This window comes from Excalfactoria chinensis, chromosome 2, assembly GCF_039878825.1.
Source record: "Excalfactoria chinensis isolate bCotChi1 chromosome 2, bCotChi1.hap2, whole genome shotgun sequence".
Classification (NCBI taxonomy): Eukaryota; Metazoa; Chordata; class Aves; order Galliformes; family Phasianidae; genus Excalfactoria; species Excalfactoria chinensis.
Genome location: NC_092826.1, coordinates 125,428,126 through 125,445,908, shown reverse-complemented (window position 1 = coordinate 125,445,908; position 17,783 = coordinate 125,428,126). Strand labels below are relative to the sequence as shown.

The 17,783-nt window shown below is 43.7% G+C and overlaps 1 protein-coding gene across 4 annotated transcripts in view; it reads right to left on the bottom strand.

Moving 5' to 3' along the window:
- Positions 1-8,489, bottom strand: part of KIAA1217 (KIAA1217 ortholog) — a 337,137-nt gene extending 328,648 nt beyond the window's left edge. For 2 of the 4 annotated variants that reach the window (XM_072328264.1, XM_072328270.1), the window contains exon 1: positions 7,869-8,225. The gene's annotated coding sequence lies outside the window, so the exon portion shown is untranslated. Of the gene's footprint in view, positions 1-7,868; positions 8,226-8,348 lie in introns of those variants that run through there. The other 2 variants (XM_072328265.1, XM_072328271.1) reach the window with 2 other exon arrangements.
- Between the last annotated feature and the right edge of the window lie 9,294 nt (positions 8,490-17,783).

Below are 17,783 nucleotides of genomic sequence, written 5' to 3'. Positions count from 1 at the left end.
AGGCTTATTAGCTTTCCCTGAAGCCTTTTCTTCTTCAGGCTAAACAGCCCCAGCTCCCTCAGCTTGTCCTCATGGGGAGGAGTTCCACCCCGGGATTGTTTTTGTGGCCCTCCTCTAGAGAGGCTCCAGCAGGTCCACATCTCTCCCATACTGAGGACTCCACATCCAGATGCAGTACTCCAGATGAGGCCTTACCCCGTACAGGTCATGCTGCTTTTGATGCAGCCCAAGTTTTCACCCCAGCATTTTCCTTCACTGAGCTCCATCCCACAGAGCTGAATTAGGAGCAGCATGCAGCCCCTAGCTTTTCAGTAGCTGTGCCACCTACCAGCTCGAGGGTAGATAATACTGCTTACTAGCATGCTGATTGCTGATGTACTCACCATTAATACAGAACTGAAAATGGCAGCAGTAAGAAAGTTCACAGTAAGGCAGATGAATCTGCAGACTGCACAGCCAGAGACCAAATGCAAACTCAGTGGCAGACACTCACTACTCCATTGCCATAAAGCTAAGAAGAGCAATGGTTCTGTGCTTTCCTGCTCCCATGATATAACAGCAGATACCTTCACCACATACTGTGCTGCCCAAGAAGTCAGTGCTCACTGGGAGCTAATGAGTAGTCATTCCCCAAACCACAGCTCCACAGCACCTATGACAGAACTACTGCTGGTTTGAGTGCAGCAAGATACAAGTTGACTTCATGACTGAAAGGGCTTCCAATAACCTGCTTGTCTTTGACCTAGGATGACCTGAACTGCCTGTAATCAGGTCCCACGCTCCAAAGAAGAAGAAGTGACTCAACAAATCGATGTTGGCTTTTCCAGGCACACAGCATGAAGCAAGACAAAGCCTCAGTGCCAGCTTCCAGCGTCTGCCTCACATAATGCTTTGCAAGCGACAGACTTTGGACTTCTCACACACCCATTACTTGGCAGTGCTGCAGATTCTAAACACCACAGAGACAGCATATCATGCACAGCCCCACACACAGCATTTCCTCACTCTCTATTCTCCTGTCCCAGGAATTGGCATTTCAGCTCAGCTGTTCCCAAAGGAGACTTCCCCAGCACCTCAGTGGAATGCCCAGCTTAGGGCCTGGATCTCCCCTCCTGGAAGCAAAATGTAAAACCTCCCATAAGGTGACAAACAGCGAAGGCAAGATCTAACACTGATGCACACACCAACCATACAGGTTGAAAAAAATCAACAAATCCTTCCCACTCAATTGGACCTCCAAATTATTTTAGCTTCTAGAAAATAACATTATGGCGTTAAGCACAGACTAATGAAGTCTGATTCCATGGGTAACGCTTTGTATTTTACTGATTTTGTTAGCTTATTTTTTTCGCCCATGTTCCAATTAAACCCAAAATATTCTTTATTATTGAGAGGAGGTAAAGCAAATAATTTTGAGAAGAGCATCTGCTGAATACTGTTGTTTTCTTCTATGGCTTCTGAAGAAAAATGCTTGAAAAGCAATTTATATATAAAATGCACTTTGTCTTCATCCAGCTTTTGCCTGACCCGAAATAAACTAATGAACTGTTCCTACTGGAAGCCACCCAGACAAGAGACCAAAACTCCTCTCTTATTAAGAGCAGAAAAAGATTTTTGTTTGCAAAGAATCACAAGAATATAGGCTAGATTTTATGACTTTGTGATAAACATTAACTTTGCTAAATTAAAAAAAGGACCGCATTCATTTCAAGCCCCATATTAGGGAAACAATGTTGCCTTTTTATGGCTATCTATTACATACTAGCTGAATTTCAATAATCAATTGTAATTCAGCACCATATCATCTATTTATATCCGCCGCTCTCAGCCAACTGCAGATTACTGCACTCTTGAGAAGTTTGGCCAGGATTTCAGCAGAGCTGGCAAAGGCAGGCTGGCAAGCTCTTTGCCAATTAAAGCCTTTATAATGACTATATCGGCACGTACAAAACTGGAAATGTGACTGGACAAAGCACAAAACCCATACATTCATGCTTATAATGATGGTTCCTTCACACTTCCCTCCAGTTTTGCTTTGCTGATATTGCACTGGCATACAACAGCTATCCCATCAGTTTCCAAACTGAAGATGTGTAAGCATTAGCTCTATGTTCCAATTAACGTTAAAAGAGGATTATCCATATTAAAGCATTGTTTATTAGAATAAAAATGACAGCAGAAAGCACTTCCTCAACAGATACATAATAAATATCCAGCCAGAGTGCTAATTGCATACTCCATGACTAAGTAACAAACACATCTAATCCATCCTTGTGGATTTCAAAGTGAAGACGGATAATTCTACAAGTTTTTCCAGCAAATATTTCCAAGCAACCTCCACATATATTCATAGAAGTAAAGTACAGAAACCATTTCCTAGTATCAGAATTCAGGCTCTTGCCAGACAGAGCTCAGTCCAAGGTAGGATTTGTTGTTACCAAATCAATACCCCCTCCCAACTCTCTTGACAGCATGTGTTCTGTTTCACACAGCCCCAAGAGGTCCCTGCAGTTTTGCCTATCACCATCCCAATACCCAGCAGCAACCCAACGCTGACTCCAACACACTCATCAAAGGTTCTATTTCCACAGGATTGCTGTTTGTATTATTTTAGGTACTACTGCAAGAAAAAGTTCTTAAAACAGTGAATAGTATGTGAGTGATGAGAAAAAATGAAAATACTGCTGCATTTCACTTGGAATAATCATCCAAGGGCAAAGAGCTCTTTTTGTTCCCCTGCAGATCCCCTCCAACACTTGGGACTTTAACTGTTCCAACTGTGTATGAAACATGAGGACAGAAAGGGAGCACATACAGGCATAAGCTAGGACTGCCCTAATATCATATCTGCAGAGAAAAGGAGGAATAGGCATGTGTGGTTTAATGGGCATTGTGGTGATGGGCTGATGGTTGGACTAGATGATCCTACTGGTCTTTTCCAACCTTAATAATTCCATGCACGTTAGGATGCAAGTTAACCAAAACTCCTAAATCAGACAAGGCTAAGTTGCATTATTCCAGAGCTAAGACATCCAACAGCCAGTAATGTGAACATACAGTAGGAGAGTGGTACTTCTTTTACTTTTGGCATCATGTTCCTAAGAGGAAAAATAATGTTGTGCAAGCAAGCTCCTGGCCCCCAACCCGCTTGCTTCAGCTCTTTCTTGGTGCTTTTGTTCACTCTCTTACAGAGAGGAGAACCTCAGGCACCTCGTGTTCCTCACCACACAACCTGGAACTGCTAATGTCTCTGTGGGGGGCTCCTGCTCAGCCCTTGTGAAAATAAACGATCATGAGCACAAGGAGCACTGAAACCTTCTTTGGGGATACATATCACAAGAAAACTGAATTGAAGGTAAGCAATGTATAAGCAAACTGAAGAGTGAAATGTCAGCTTTGAGGAATTTGAGCAGCACAGAGGTGCACTTGCTAAAGTTGCATCTTTCATCCAATACCCATCCACAGTCACAAAGCTGCTTCAGAAATCCACCACAAAGAAACCCACGTATTTTTTGTAATCCTCACTGAGCACCAGCACAGGCTGCCCAGAGGCTATGGAGTCCCCTCCTTGGATATCTGCAGAAGCTGCCTGGAGACAGACTGGGACACCCTGCTCTGGGTGTCCCTGCTGGAGCAAGGTGGGCTACAAGGACCCCAGGGTCCCTGACCACATCAACCACTCCATCAGCCAAACTCACCATTTCTATGGGGAAACAGTGCCTTGTCTCTCCCTGCTCAAAGAAGGGATATGGAAAAGTAACAGCCTAGCCTGCATCTCCTAATTGATGTTGATGCAAGTCAACCCTCTTGTAGGTAAAAATGCAAAATAAACAAATACATAAATGCACTGTAGGGATAGGGTACTTCGAGGCCTAAAGTAAAAAAGATTAAGAATACCACAGGAGGAGGAAAGATACACAAAAGATCAGAGCTATATAGTAACAAACATATGAAAAGGAATCAGGTTGGATGTGGCTCTGGGCAGCCTGATCCAGTGGCTGGCAACCCTGCACATAGCAGAGGGGTTGAAACTAGACAATTCTATGATTCTGTGGGGGAAAAACAAAAAAGTTACTCAGAGGTCAAAATAATTTATACACCTATCATTAAATTGCACAAAGCGCATCTGGCAGTTCCTAGATACTCCTGTGGGTCAGTGAAGCATTTCCCAAGATGTATTCAATGGGAAGTTAAAGGAGATAAAAGGCATAATGGATGACTTAAATAACCCGTTCAAAAAAGCAAGCCTTTAACATCAAGCAAACCTTTACATTGCTCTGTCCCATTCCACTCCATCCATTCCACAGAACCTGATTCTTCTCCTGGCATTACCCACAATTTTGGCACAAATAATATTATTACACAGAGATCTGGCAGTTTGCCTGAATGGCATCAATGAAAATCTCTGTATTTTCCTTGAATCTTTATATAAATTTTGGAGTTAATTCATTTCACACTGGCTTGGAAAACTACTGTTCAATCACTTAATGAATTCTAAGACAAAACATTCAAGAATATAGGAAATTCCAGCTTACATCAGGTGAAAAAAGCTACTATTCAGCTGTTAAGTGAAAAAGTGAGAGTACTTTTGCATATATAAACTACGTATGTAAGTTTCATGCATCTTAATGTCAAGCATCTGTATGAGTCTCCATCAGATGACTCATGAAGATGCCTTTTTCAGTCTGTAGGGTTTAGACATCTGGTACAACACAAAAACGCTCCTTTGCACTACAGTATAACGCATTCAAGAAAAAGCTATTTGTTGATTTCATTCTGCAATTAAAATAAATCTTTAAAAATCAGTGCTGTTTGCTGGAAAATGATGTTTTGAAAGAGGCAGAAAGGCCCACATGTCTATAATGACTGGGAAGGCCCCCACCACCAAGTCAGCAATTTGACTGGGAAGGAAAGCAGTTACCAACAACAACTCTTTGAAAGCTCAAGTCAGCAGTTTCAGTATAATTACCAGGGAGCCAATATGTAGAGGTACCGTGGCAAAGCAGCCACATGGGCTGTTCTAGCAGAAGGGACCATGACCGAGCAGAGCATGAGATGTATCAATTGGAACTGAACTAAGATAACTAAACTGGGTCTTCTCTACAGGCTTGAGCTTCTGACCACCACTACTATAATGTCAACCACATGACCAGCACAATTTGATGTGATGAGCCAAGCTGGACAGAAGTCCTCATTCTTCCCCTTCCCCTGTCTGCTAGCATTACTTCCATCCCACTTTCCCTGTTATTTCTTCTGTTCCCTCCCCTTTTACCTTGTTTTGTGTCCTCCGCTTCCTGCTTCCCTGTGCTGTCCATTCCCAGTGACACATTTGCCATCCCTAGTCTGCTTTCTCTTCATTGCTTTCTTCACCGCTTATAATAACTTTTAATTGCTGCCTGCAAACACTGATTAATCAGGACAGCAATTTAAAGTTAAGACTTGCAGATTTTATAGAGTATCATATCTATAAAACAATCTGCAAATACTTAGGCTGTCAGTACGTGTTTAAATTTTTCCATACATACATAAAAGTATCAATTGCCATAGGGATGCAATAGAGTATCCTACATATGTGTATGTATATGAAAATTCCACACTGGTTAGGAGTTAGGACAAGACTGAGAACCAAACATCCTCATTTTCCACTGAGTGAAAGACGAGCTTCAAAATCATTAACTGTCTCCTTTGCCTTACAGCAAGAGGTCACAGCAAATGTCAAACACAAGAGAGCTGTTCAATTAAGGGCAACCTTACAAAATCCAAACCGTTACCAACAGCAGTCTGGACGTCATCCTTGCCCCAGCAAAGCCACCACCCTGACAGAAGCTATTACACAAGAGTCTGCACTTGAGAACTGCCAAGCTTTAATCTTCAATGAAGAGAAATGAATGTATTCTCTTGAGAAACAATTCTGCCATAGCAGAGCAGTGGTTTCTTAGGAATCGAGGAAAAAAAAAAAAAAGAAAGAGAGAGAAAGAAAAAAAAAGACAAGCTAACTTTTTCCACCTCTTCCAATCGCTTATACCAAAAGCTACACGTATGGCATAACAGCACTGTAATTTATCCCAAAGCAATAAACAGGAAATTGCTATTTCAAACAGCAAAAGTAAAGAGATGTTCTGAATTGCTAACTTGCCATCTATCTGTTGTCAGGAAAAGGAAAAGATGACTGAATACAAAAGCAATGCTTTCTGGGTTGGGGAGGGGAAGACATTCTGGAAAAAGAAGTAACTAACTGTGGTAGTTTTCTCCAATGGCAGTTTTATTGTTGTATGTTGAATGCTTCAGAAAACATAGCCCATCTAAGCTACAGTAAATTGTCAAAATAGTTTTAGAATAATTCATCTGCAGAACAAGAGGGAGAGGGGGAAAAACAAGAAAAAAAAAGAAAAAGAAAAGAAAGCGGACGGTTCCAGGCACAGTAGCACAAAATAATGCTCAGTACTGATCTGCCTCCTGCAACTTTGCAATCATAGAATCATAGAATTACCCAGGTTGGAAAAGACCTTGAAGATCATCAAGTCCAACCGTAGTCTAACCAGTACCCCATCTCTAAAAAAACCTCTGCTAATGATCTGTGGATGAAGGCTTCATAAAGCCCACAAACCCAAACTGTGACTGTAAAATGTAAAAGTCTCTGGGCCTAAGACTGTCAATCAGAGCTCTGGGTCCATGCAATATGGGGTCAGAGTTTCTGGCTGCAGGAGTTATGCACTGTGAGCACTACGCCCTGCACGTGGTGAGTAGAGCAGGACCAGCTATGTGCATAGGGCTCCCTGCAGGCATTAGTTCGGCTGCCGTCAAAGCCTACTTTAGGAATGTGAGATTAGATTATATTTCTCAGTAAGCCTACAGCTAAGGGAAAAAAAAGAAAAAAGAAAAAAAAAAAGTTGTTATATTTAGTCAGATTTTCTAGCTTGGTCACCATATAAAAACGTATTTCTTAGAGGCAGATGATATGGACTTCTGCATGCTGCATCCTTGCTGTTCACAAGGTCAGAAGAAAAATAATTAAATAAGAAATGCTTTGATTTCCACCCCCCGATTCACCAAAATCAGCTTATTAAAGCTCTCTGCGTTTATGCCTTAATGCCTGCCATCATGCAGTACTTCACCTAAGAGTCCAACCGAGCTTTCCCAACAAGGAGCAGCAGCTCCATCCATGCAGACACTTTGAGCACAAACCATGTGAGCCATCCACTGCCGACTCCCCCAGGCAGCACACAGTGCCCATCCACAGAGCTCTGAGCAACTATTCTGAAACTACCAGGATATGGGAAGTCCCAGAAAATGAAAAGTAATAATAAATACCAGTTCTTAATGGACAGCATGAAAATAAAGCATTAACCACAACACTTAAATATTCTGAGAGCCTTACGTCACTGTACCCACCCGTACTGCATGCAGCACTGAACTTTGCCAAGCTCAGACAAGTCAAATTGTTCTATTCTCAAAGTTGACAGTAGTTTTGCTTTGACTCCGGGAGCAGCAGAAAGTCGGCCCTCAGTCAGCAGATCCTATCCCAGAGCACACACACATAGAGCATGCTGAGCATCCTCCAGCCTCCCTCACTCAGTATCTATGGGCTGGGCAGCACCTCGGGATTGAGAGCCCTTATTCGAAAAGGTTTCTGTTCGTAGGGCTCAAAGGGAACACTTCCAACTCACATCGCACAGTCCTAAATGATTTTTCACCCCACTACTCCAAAGGGCACAGTAATTCTGTTACAAACATCTTCCAACCACAGCTGATGCATGCAACGCAGCCTTCCTCATCATCACCATTATTGGAGGAAAAGTCATCTTTGCCCTACCCCACGTTTACAAATAAGTAACTCGGAAGTTAGACACAGTAATAAGTTTACTCACAGGCAGAAGACACGCAGGGACGCGAGAGGCTGATGGACCGACCGAAGGACGCAGCTCTGCGGAACCGCCGGCACCGACCTCCGGAGCCCACCCGCGGGTGGCAGCCCCGATACCCTCCGTTCCGCTCCGGGGTGCCACTCCGCGCTCAACCGACTTCGGCGGCCGCTCCCGGGAAGCGGCGGCGCCGCCGGGGCTTCGGTACCGCCCCGGGGGTTCGGCCCCGCAGCTCCCGCCCCGCTGCGCACCACCTGCCCCAAGGTCACTCCTCCCCAGGGGGAGCAAACTTTGGGACACGGTGGGCGCCGCGCTGCAGCGGGGCGGAGGGAGCGGACCGGCGGCCGCAGAGAGGCGGAGGCTGCGCGGAGCTGCGCGGAGCTCTCGGTCGCCAGCTGCAGCGCGCAGGGCGGGCTGCGCGCCGCTTCCTCCACTTCCTCCTCCTCCTCCCTCTCTTCCCCTTCCCCCCGACGACTTTCAGTTCACCTGCAGGCAGCCCGGCTCCGCAGCTCTCCCCGGGACTGCAGTCACTGCGTCAGCGCCCTCCCCGCCCCGCGGAGGGAGCCGGTCCGGTCCGGGGCCGCTCGTCCCGCCGGGAGATTTGGGGCAGCCCCCGGACTGCGCGCGGCCCCCAGCGCGGGGATCCCTCGGGTACCAAACCTCTCCCCGAGCTCCCGTCCCCAGGGCAGCTGCAGGCAGCTGCCGATAGGGATTGCCCCCGTGCTGTCAATCAGCTCCCCGGTGAGAGGCTATAAATATTTATCAGGCATCCTAATAGCCGCATCAGCGGAGCGCTCGGTTCGCGTGACTCAGAGCTCCACGAACGGCCCGGTGGGAGCTGCCCACGGGCTGCCCCGGCACCCAGGGCGGAGCGCGGCTGCTGCAGAGCTGGGAGCTGCGTTAACCGGGCGCCATCCGTGCCTCGGTGCACCCAGCCTTCCTCCCCGCGTGGTGAGGCAGCCCGGTGTTTGCTGGCTCAGGTGGTTTCCATCAGGGCACATCCGTCGGCCAGGGAGGGACTGCTTTCTTCCGTGGGACTGTCACGTTTTCTCGGACAAACCAAGCTTTGTACTCTAATCGGGATGGGAAGACACCTTAAGCCAGAATCTGAGTGCACATTGAGCCCTGAAATAAGCTCAGCTGGGATGCAGAGAACTGTAGAAACTGAGGATAAGAATTGATAGTTACAAACTTTATACAGCTGCATCAGTGTTAAAATAACAGGGAGTCTCAATACAGAAAAATAAAACATATGAATGGAATGTAGTAAATTTGTCTCACTTTCTTCCAGTTACAAATGTAACTCTCGATGCTGAGTGGCACACAGTCACGCTGCCAGGAGCCTGCTGAGCACGTGGGGCTTCTTCCAACTGCTGCCATCTTTGTCAGTTTTGCTTATCTGAGGAATTTTAGAGGTAACGCTGAGAAAGATCGAGACTTACAAACTCTGCCTGGAAGGGCACAAACTCGCCTTGGCTTGAGTTTTATTTTACAGGTGATGTTTAAAATGGGATCAGCTAGAGGTGCAGTTTCTGTTTTCCTACACTTTGTGCTCCCAAGCAGCTGCCGCTTCTGGCTGGAAAGTGGATGGGCTGAACATGACCTTTCTATCCTGAAGCGTATAGTTTTGTCTGCACAGATTTCCAGGGAAAAAGAAAAAGAAGAAAAAAAAAAAAATAAAAAAAAAAAAAATCCCGTCATCACCAAAAATCCCCCACAAAAACTCACCAGCCCAGCATCTACGGAGTTGCATAATCCCACTTAAACGTGACCTAGATCTGCAACAGAACATCATTAATAAATATTCTTCCAAACTTCATACTTGCTAATCTTAATAAATTACAAATTGGCAGCTTGCCCATCTCTGAGATTTTAGAGCAGATGCTTTAGAGGGAGATCCTATTACCGAGCCTTTGGTTCTGCTGCATCCATGCCTGTGCTGAGAGGGAGCATCATCATCTGTACTGTAGCAATGCATGGGGGCTGCAGCTGAGACAGAATTCAGTTGGGCTTTCACCCATCAGACACATCGCGTGAGAAATTCTGTGCTGGAGATTTACTGACCTAAACAGATAAGACAGGCAAGAGATGGCAGGGGAAATAACCTGCCCCAAACCGTGCAGAAGGTCTGTAATAGCACAGGATGCAGGACTGATTCAGCAACCCAGACTAGAGTTGCATTGATGCCAAGCATTGCCTTAAATGATGAACTGAGCACAGTCCTGAAAATCCAGTATACAAACTGTGTTTTTGGTCAGAGTGTTTGTTGTTACGGTGTCTTAATTCAATTAGGTTTCATTCTTCTGCTAAGAACTAGCAGCAAAAGCTGGTCAATACTGTTTTAAGTCCTGAAACCAAACTGTATTGAGGTTATTCCAAGGGAGTTCTGCTCTTTCATACTGAAGCTACCTACTCCTTGCTAAACTGCGGAATTAATGAGCTCCAATTGGGTTTCCCAAGGATTAGTGCAAATTATTGCTCCTCCACTGAATATATTTGAGGGAGGAATTTGTAAATGACATTTGACTTCACGCACCAGAAATGTACGTACCTCGATGTCCTGCATGCCGTTGAGTAAGATATAGCAGCTACAATAACGGCAGCTCAGTCCACAGCCATAACATTAACTACAGTTTTCCAGCTTTTAATTTTTCACTCGCAGTAGTGCCGAAGCCTTGTTCATTGCCACTATTTGTATGGCTCTTGGGCCATGAGCTCCTCAGCAGTGTGCTTTCATACAGCCAACAAGACAGCACTTACTCTGAAGTGGGATTAGTTTAGAAGAAAGTTTTTAGTGGTCATAAATATTACATTGACAGTATTATTATAGCAACTAAAAGAAAAAAATGTTTTTGTGTTTGAGAATGTTTCAGATGCAGCTGTGGATGTCCTCCTGTTTGGGAGATCCTGCTATTTATGTGTTATCAGGATGCTAAAAGTACCACCTTCCCCACTCAGTGGGATTATCCAAAGGAATCCCTTTCCAGTATCATTTTCATGTAAACTTATGCATTTCAAAACTGTGTTAGCTGTTAGCTATGACTTTATAATGGCCACTAATATCAAGGTACTGATGTAGTAGAATCAGAGTGGTTAACAAGTGGTTAATTCCATTCAAGCCCACCCAGTTCCAACCCCACTGCCATGTGCAGGGCTGCCCCCACCAGACCCAGCTGCCCAGGGCTCCAGCCAGCCCAGTCTTGAGAGCATCTGTTCACAAGTAGGAAGCAAAATGTTGAGCCACTTGGAGGTGCTCTGCTTTAAGTTGAAGATTTACATGTTTTAAATATTAGAATTGTGATGGGATTCTTGTAAGGATGTGTCTTGCTTCACTGAGTACATCTCATTTATAGGAAAGTTCTCAATCTCAATTGCACCAAGAGAAATGAAGGAAATTGTTGTTGATGTGATACCCATAAAACTTCTGCATTCACTGGTTTTATTGCTCTATTGTCTTTCTGAGACAAACATGAGGTCACTTCAAGTTACTGCTACATCTAAGACTGTTATTTGTCAAAATTGAAATAGAGAAGAGGACTATCAAATAAAAAGAAGGGGGAGGGGAATATCCCCAAAGTTTTATCACCTCCCAGAATGGAAGAGCCTGATGCAAATTGTTCATTCTTTTCTTTCTGCTTGCTGCCTTCTGTTGTCCTAAAGGAATGTCAGCTTTCTGAATGGGCACCAAGCACACATTTGTTTGATCTCTGGGTCTGTACAGCGACGCTCCTGCTGGGCACAGAAGTATTTTAAGACACCTGAATTGATTAAATATAGTATTGCAATGCTGCAGAGTTACTCAGCGGAGGAAGGCACAGTTCCCAGAAGGAGTGATTTGCAGCAACACTGAACCACTGCAACAGCCCCAGGCCCCAGGAGGCTGCGAGCTGGCAGTTCAGGTTCAGAGCCAAATCCATCCCCTTGCAGCATGACCTGGCATCCACAGCCCTGAGGAATTATTTCAGTCTTTTGCATTTTCTGTGGCTATAGCACATCTTTGTTTTCATTTCTTTCTGGTGGGGATGATCTTTAGGCTTTATTTATTTATATTTCCTGGATTTAATTCCGAGCTCTGAGCAGGGAGCTCTGCAGAAAAAATGTCCTTCAGAAGTTTCTGCATTTAAGAGGAAAGGAATACTGCAAGAAACTTTCTCACCCTGGCAGCACTCACCTGTCTGCAGCACACAGTTCTCCTTGAAACTACAAGCGGGGGGGGGGGGGGGGGGGGAGGGGGGAGAAAGCTTTAAAGAAGAAAAGTTTAAAAACATACACCAAGCATTTATGCCTATCAAAGTGTACCACAGGATTTTGTAATAGTATGTGGCAAAGCACTCAGCCAGTTTCAACAGGGTGTTTAAGCAAGGGAGAAGTCTCAAAAAAAACCACTGAATTCCAGTAAAAATCAACTGCTTGAGCATCCACACCAGGGAGAAGACAGGCAGGATCCAACCTGCCTTCAGTTCTGGGGTGGTTCTCCTGAGCCATGAGGTTGCTCTAAATTCACTGTGAGCTGGTGGGAAGCGCAGGGTCAAGTCTACTGTAAGAACTCAGAGCTGGATGTCTGAAATTTGTCACCTACACATCAGCTTGGGGACACACAGCAGTGTCCATGCTGGTGGTTAGGGGATTTTCTCCAGCTCAAGCACCATTACCATCAGTATCTCTAGCTTATTTGTCTGCAGTGAAGTCCTGTATCTCCCACGTGGATCTAATCCCAAATTTGCTCTAACTCCAGCTATTCCGGACCCCTTAAAGAGCTGAAAACTCCTCCTTGCCTTCCCTCATCTCAAATATGTTTTTTTCAGCTGAAGAAGATCTGATTTGGATGCCTAGTCCCTGGAATTGTTCAAGGCTGGGTTGGATGTGGCCCTGGGCAGCCTGAGCTGGTGCCTGATTTAGTGACGGGCAACCCTGCCAATGGAAGGGGCATTCGAAGAAGATGATCTTTGAGGTCCCTTCCAACCCACGCCATTCTATGAATTTGTGATTTACTCCTCTACCCACTTCAGCACCAAAGTATAGCGCAGCCATTTTCTGCCCTCTGCAGCAATTCAGTTTCACTTAATTTACAGTTTAATTTGGTCTCATGTTTTCTATATGCTGCTGAAGACTGGCTTTCTGATGCTACAATAATGACCTTGAAATAACAGTTTTGAATAAAACATATTGAAGAATATATTAGAAAATAAAAGCTCACACAATAAAAGAGATTTTAGGTTTGAACTCTGTACAGGACTATGACCACTGAAATTACATTAAAATGCCAGAACTCATAGCATTTATATAAAGTGCAAATGAACAGCACCACAGCAGCACCAACAGGACTGCATACAGAATATCCTCAGTTCTGTTCCCAGCTGGGTCAGGCATTCTGCCGCTGAGCAGTAGAAGTCTGTAGTGTACAACGGTGAGAAAAAGAATGATAAGAGTTAGACATGGCCAAACTTGTTTTTGTGGGGCTCCAAAAGCTTCTGGTCATCAGTCTTCAAGGGGAGAGAGAGAGGAGGGGGACAACTGGTGCACCTTTTTCTTCACTATAGGCACTGGTCATCAGTCTTCAAGGGGAGAGAGAGAGGAGGGGGACAACTGGTGCACCTTTTTCTTCACTATAGGCACACAGGCTCAGTAGATCTTGCTGAAGCATTGCCAGCCATCGGGTTTGCAGCAGTAGTGGACCGGGAGCCATTCTGCAGTGAAGGCAAGATGCCAGAATGAAATGAGTGTGTGTGTGTACATGCTCTTGTTGTCTCTGTTTGTCATTTCTGTGCCTGTTACCAAGGACAGAAGGACAGCTAAACGCTTAAGGTCATGACGAGTAATGAGAAAAGGGAAGCTTATCCTTTCCTCACCTCTACATTAAAGATAAAGAAATGTTCCAAAATTATCTGACACTTTAATGCATATTTATGCTGCCAAATTTCATCCCGGAAAAAGAAGAGCCATATCCTTTATCTGTGTTTTTTAACCAGTAACTTCTATTGGGAAACAATAATCATTTAATTCTTATTTTCAATGGCTTGATTTTAATAGTACTGACTAAAGCTGTGGACAGTTCTTAACACATTTTGAAGCCTTTTAGAACCCTAGCAAGGATAGCAATCCCATAGAGAAGATTCCATCAAAAGTTAAGCCTTTAGTAGGACAACTTTTGAATGCTGATAAACTTTCTTTGCAAAGAGAAACTAAGAAGACCAGAACTCTCAATTCATGAATAGAGGCTCTGTGAGAATGAATATCTGGTATTAAAATCCCGAACATGGTGGAGGTGGAAAATAAGAAAATATTATTTATTTTCACTCATAATGTAAGGTCATGATTTAAATTATCCAAATTTAATAAATAAATAAATAGAAATTGGAGTGCTCAATGCGATGATGTCTGACTCAGCCTGAAACACAAATGTTTTCAAAAATCAGTGAGAAGGATGCCTACAACCAAGATCCAGGAAGTGCTGTTGAATAAAGTGCTGCGATGCAATACTTCATCTAAACACAAGACTGTCAGAAATAAGAATATTTGCTTATACTTACTTCCTCCACAGTGATTTCCACAGGTTTGAGACAGTACATGGAGCGAGGTGGGACTCTGGTCTCAGCTCATATGGTTGCTCAGTTTTCAACAAAGAAGATTCTGTTATAAAATGCTAAAACTTCTGCTGTAGGTTTTGATTAAGGAAAACTATTACAGACACATCAGGCATAGGATTCCACATTTCTTAACAGATTTATAGAATACTAAAGATTATATTTAGAGTAGCTGAGTTAATGCTCTGTGCAGTGAGTATCTTAAGATGCTGAGCCACTGTGAAATCAAAACTCGGAAGCTCTGAAATATAAACTCCTGTAAAACTGGTTAATGGTATGAACTCCATTTTACGTACTTAGTGATTAACTACTGTTAAGCTTTTCAAGACAGTTTATGAATACTGACAGTATCACTTAACCACTTGGTCTATGGGGATTGTTAGTTCCAAAAGACAAAAGAAAACTTGGTGTTAAGACCACACATGTGACTACGGTGGGAAAATAAGTACCTAGAAACTGTGTTTCTATGCAATCCATGCACGAAGCCAGGATGACATGCTGCCTTCTGTATGGTTAGTGATGACATAATTCAAGCAAGAAAGTGTAGATCACATTCATAACAAACCGTAACTGATGTGGCTAAGAAGGTTCTGATCCATTGTGTCTCTTAAATAGCATTCATACATGGAGCTGAGGGAGCAGCAGGCACAACAGAGCTTGCCCTCTAATAGCTAAAATGCACTTTGTAGCGGTGTGCAGTTTATGTGGGTAGGCTTTTTTAATCCAGAGAAATGAGTAAATGCAACATTTAATCATGCCTGGAGAACTTTGGGGGGGGGGTTGGTTACAAGCCCAGCCCAGCAACACACCATGTGAGATCAGAAGGCAGACAAAAAAACTGGTCACAAATATGCAAGCAATGCCATGTTTTCCACTCTAAAACATACTGCATGGCTAACATTTTACCTGATCTCAACTGAAGGCTGCAGCAGCATGTGGTGTCTGGAAGAAACATTTCCCACTACCACCATCACGTACACCACCACCAGGAGCCCAGCCACCCTGCCGCAGCTCCCACATCACCAGGCAAAACAGATCATTTTGTCAAGAGAGGAGAATCTGTCATCAGGACTGGCCTGGAGTCCACACGAGATTTCATGGAAGCACCACACACACGCCTTTAAAATGTTAGAGGTTACCAGGCTTTTCAAGGCAAACTCTGCTGACACACGACCTGCTATTATCTTTTCCTATGTTTTAAACCTCACCTTATTTGTTTTGCTGTAAAGTGATATAAATAATACAGTGGCCTAGGCAGATATCCTTCAAGGATCTCAGCCCTGCTAAAATCGCGCTGACATACCCGAGCGCTGAAATGGAGCGCAGACTTCCCAGGGGCAACTAATGCAGAGCCAGGATTGGGCCACACCAGAGCATTGTGTTCATTTGTTTATTTCTGCAGGAGAACATGCTGAGATGGAAAATCTAAGAAGAAAATAAAACCATCTGGAAAAAAAAAAGCCAACGATTTCAGTAAACAGGAAAGTGCTGTAACTCGGTGGTATTAAGATGACTATCTTGTAATTTCACTGCTCCATTAGCAAGAAGTTTTTAGAAGCACATCTTCCCTCCTCGGTTTGAAGAGTTATTAGAATATACCAGAACTGTAAGAAAGAATGCTGCACATAAGGAAATAAGAACAGCTAATGCAAAATATTGAATTAATATTTTATTATAGACAAAAGAGACTCTTTTTTTAGATGATGCCATCTACTCAAGCACTCTTTTCAGTCTAAGAACATGGTGCTGTCTTCTCTATACTCATTGCAAGGACTGACTTCATGTGCACAGTCTTTGCTTCTAAATGCCAACGTGGTGGATGCCCAAATACAAAACAAACTGATTTAAGGCCAAATTTAAAAAATAAATAAATGAAGTAAAAATTGTTTTCCTAGATTATCTGCTCTAGTTTGGTTTTACTATTTTGATTACATTCAACAACTTGAAAAGCATGAAGCAAAGAGTAAGGCATGCTATGTAAAATGAAGAGCAAAGGCGCAGCAATTGCTCATGTCCTCCGGGCACAGGATGAAATGTACTGCTACGTGCATCAATCATCCTCTGCTGCAGGGCCTTCCAAGAGGTACTACATAGCTTAATACAAAGGGGAGAGAGACATCACTATTTGTCTACTTGTTTATGTTCTGTTGGCTTACAGGGTAGCTTGTAAAGGATAAAATTCACTTCAGTGCCCCACTATTTTGATTGCATTCACCTTCCTGTTGTCTATAGCATCCCATAGCTTTTTAAAATCCTCTCTAGACACAGACTGATAGCTACTGTAACGCCATGCATTACAAATCCAGTCAAACAGTCTTACGAGACTACTAAAAACTGTGCAGATGTCACATTTTTCAGAACTTTGGAGCCTGCTAAGTAACTTGGATACTGTCACATATTCTTTTCCCATAAGAATATTGGCAGGAAGAAAAACCGCGATACAATGGGAAGCAATGTTGTTAGCAAATATAATTATCTGCTCAAGTCCTGATGCTTCTCAGGTACCCAGCCTGAAGAGAACCCACCATCAAGGTGTGCTTTTGTTTCAGGTTTGGTTGCACAGGTTATCATTCACATCATGGCTAAGCAAAACTTTCTCAGAAGGAGCTCTTATAAAGACAGACAGCCGTTGTTAAGGTAGCTAGTGGTAGGATGAGAGGGAATGGCTTCACAGTTCACCAAGAGGGAGTTCAGGTTGGACATTAGGAAAAATTCCTTCTCGGAAAGGGTGGTGAGGCACTGGGACAGGCTGCCCAGGGAGATGGTGGAGGTTGACAGTTGAATTAGATAGTCTTAGTGGTCATTTCCAACAGTAATTATTCTGAAATGAGATCAATCTGTGACTAATAGAAATCACAGCTGTAAAAATTTTGGTACTGAAGTGGTAAATTCAACAGAGTACCTTCAGATTTCCAATGCTGTCATCACAGATTTTGGTGAAAACTGGAACCCTGGCACAACCCTGGATCATCAGAAGGGCAATGGGGTCAGGAAGGCTATTTCTTACTCCAAGGGATACATCACAGCATGGAATCCTGCCTGAATGTTCTCATTCCTGTTTGTGAGACAGGCATAGCACAAGCAGTAGAGAAAATGATCTCAGAGTTCACAAGTTCTCAGCTGGAAGAGGAGGTCTAACATCTGAGGTTTCCTACTGAGCAATCTGCTACAGCCAGACTTAACTGGGGCTGGTGTGAGATTTCCTTGCAAGGATGCCAAAAGGCCTGCTGGAAGACCTGGAACTGAATGTTCAAAGGTTTTTCCTTCCTTGATGTGCAGTGTGAAAGGAGAGCATTAAGAAACTGAAAAAAAAAATTAAAATAAAATAAAATAAAAA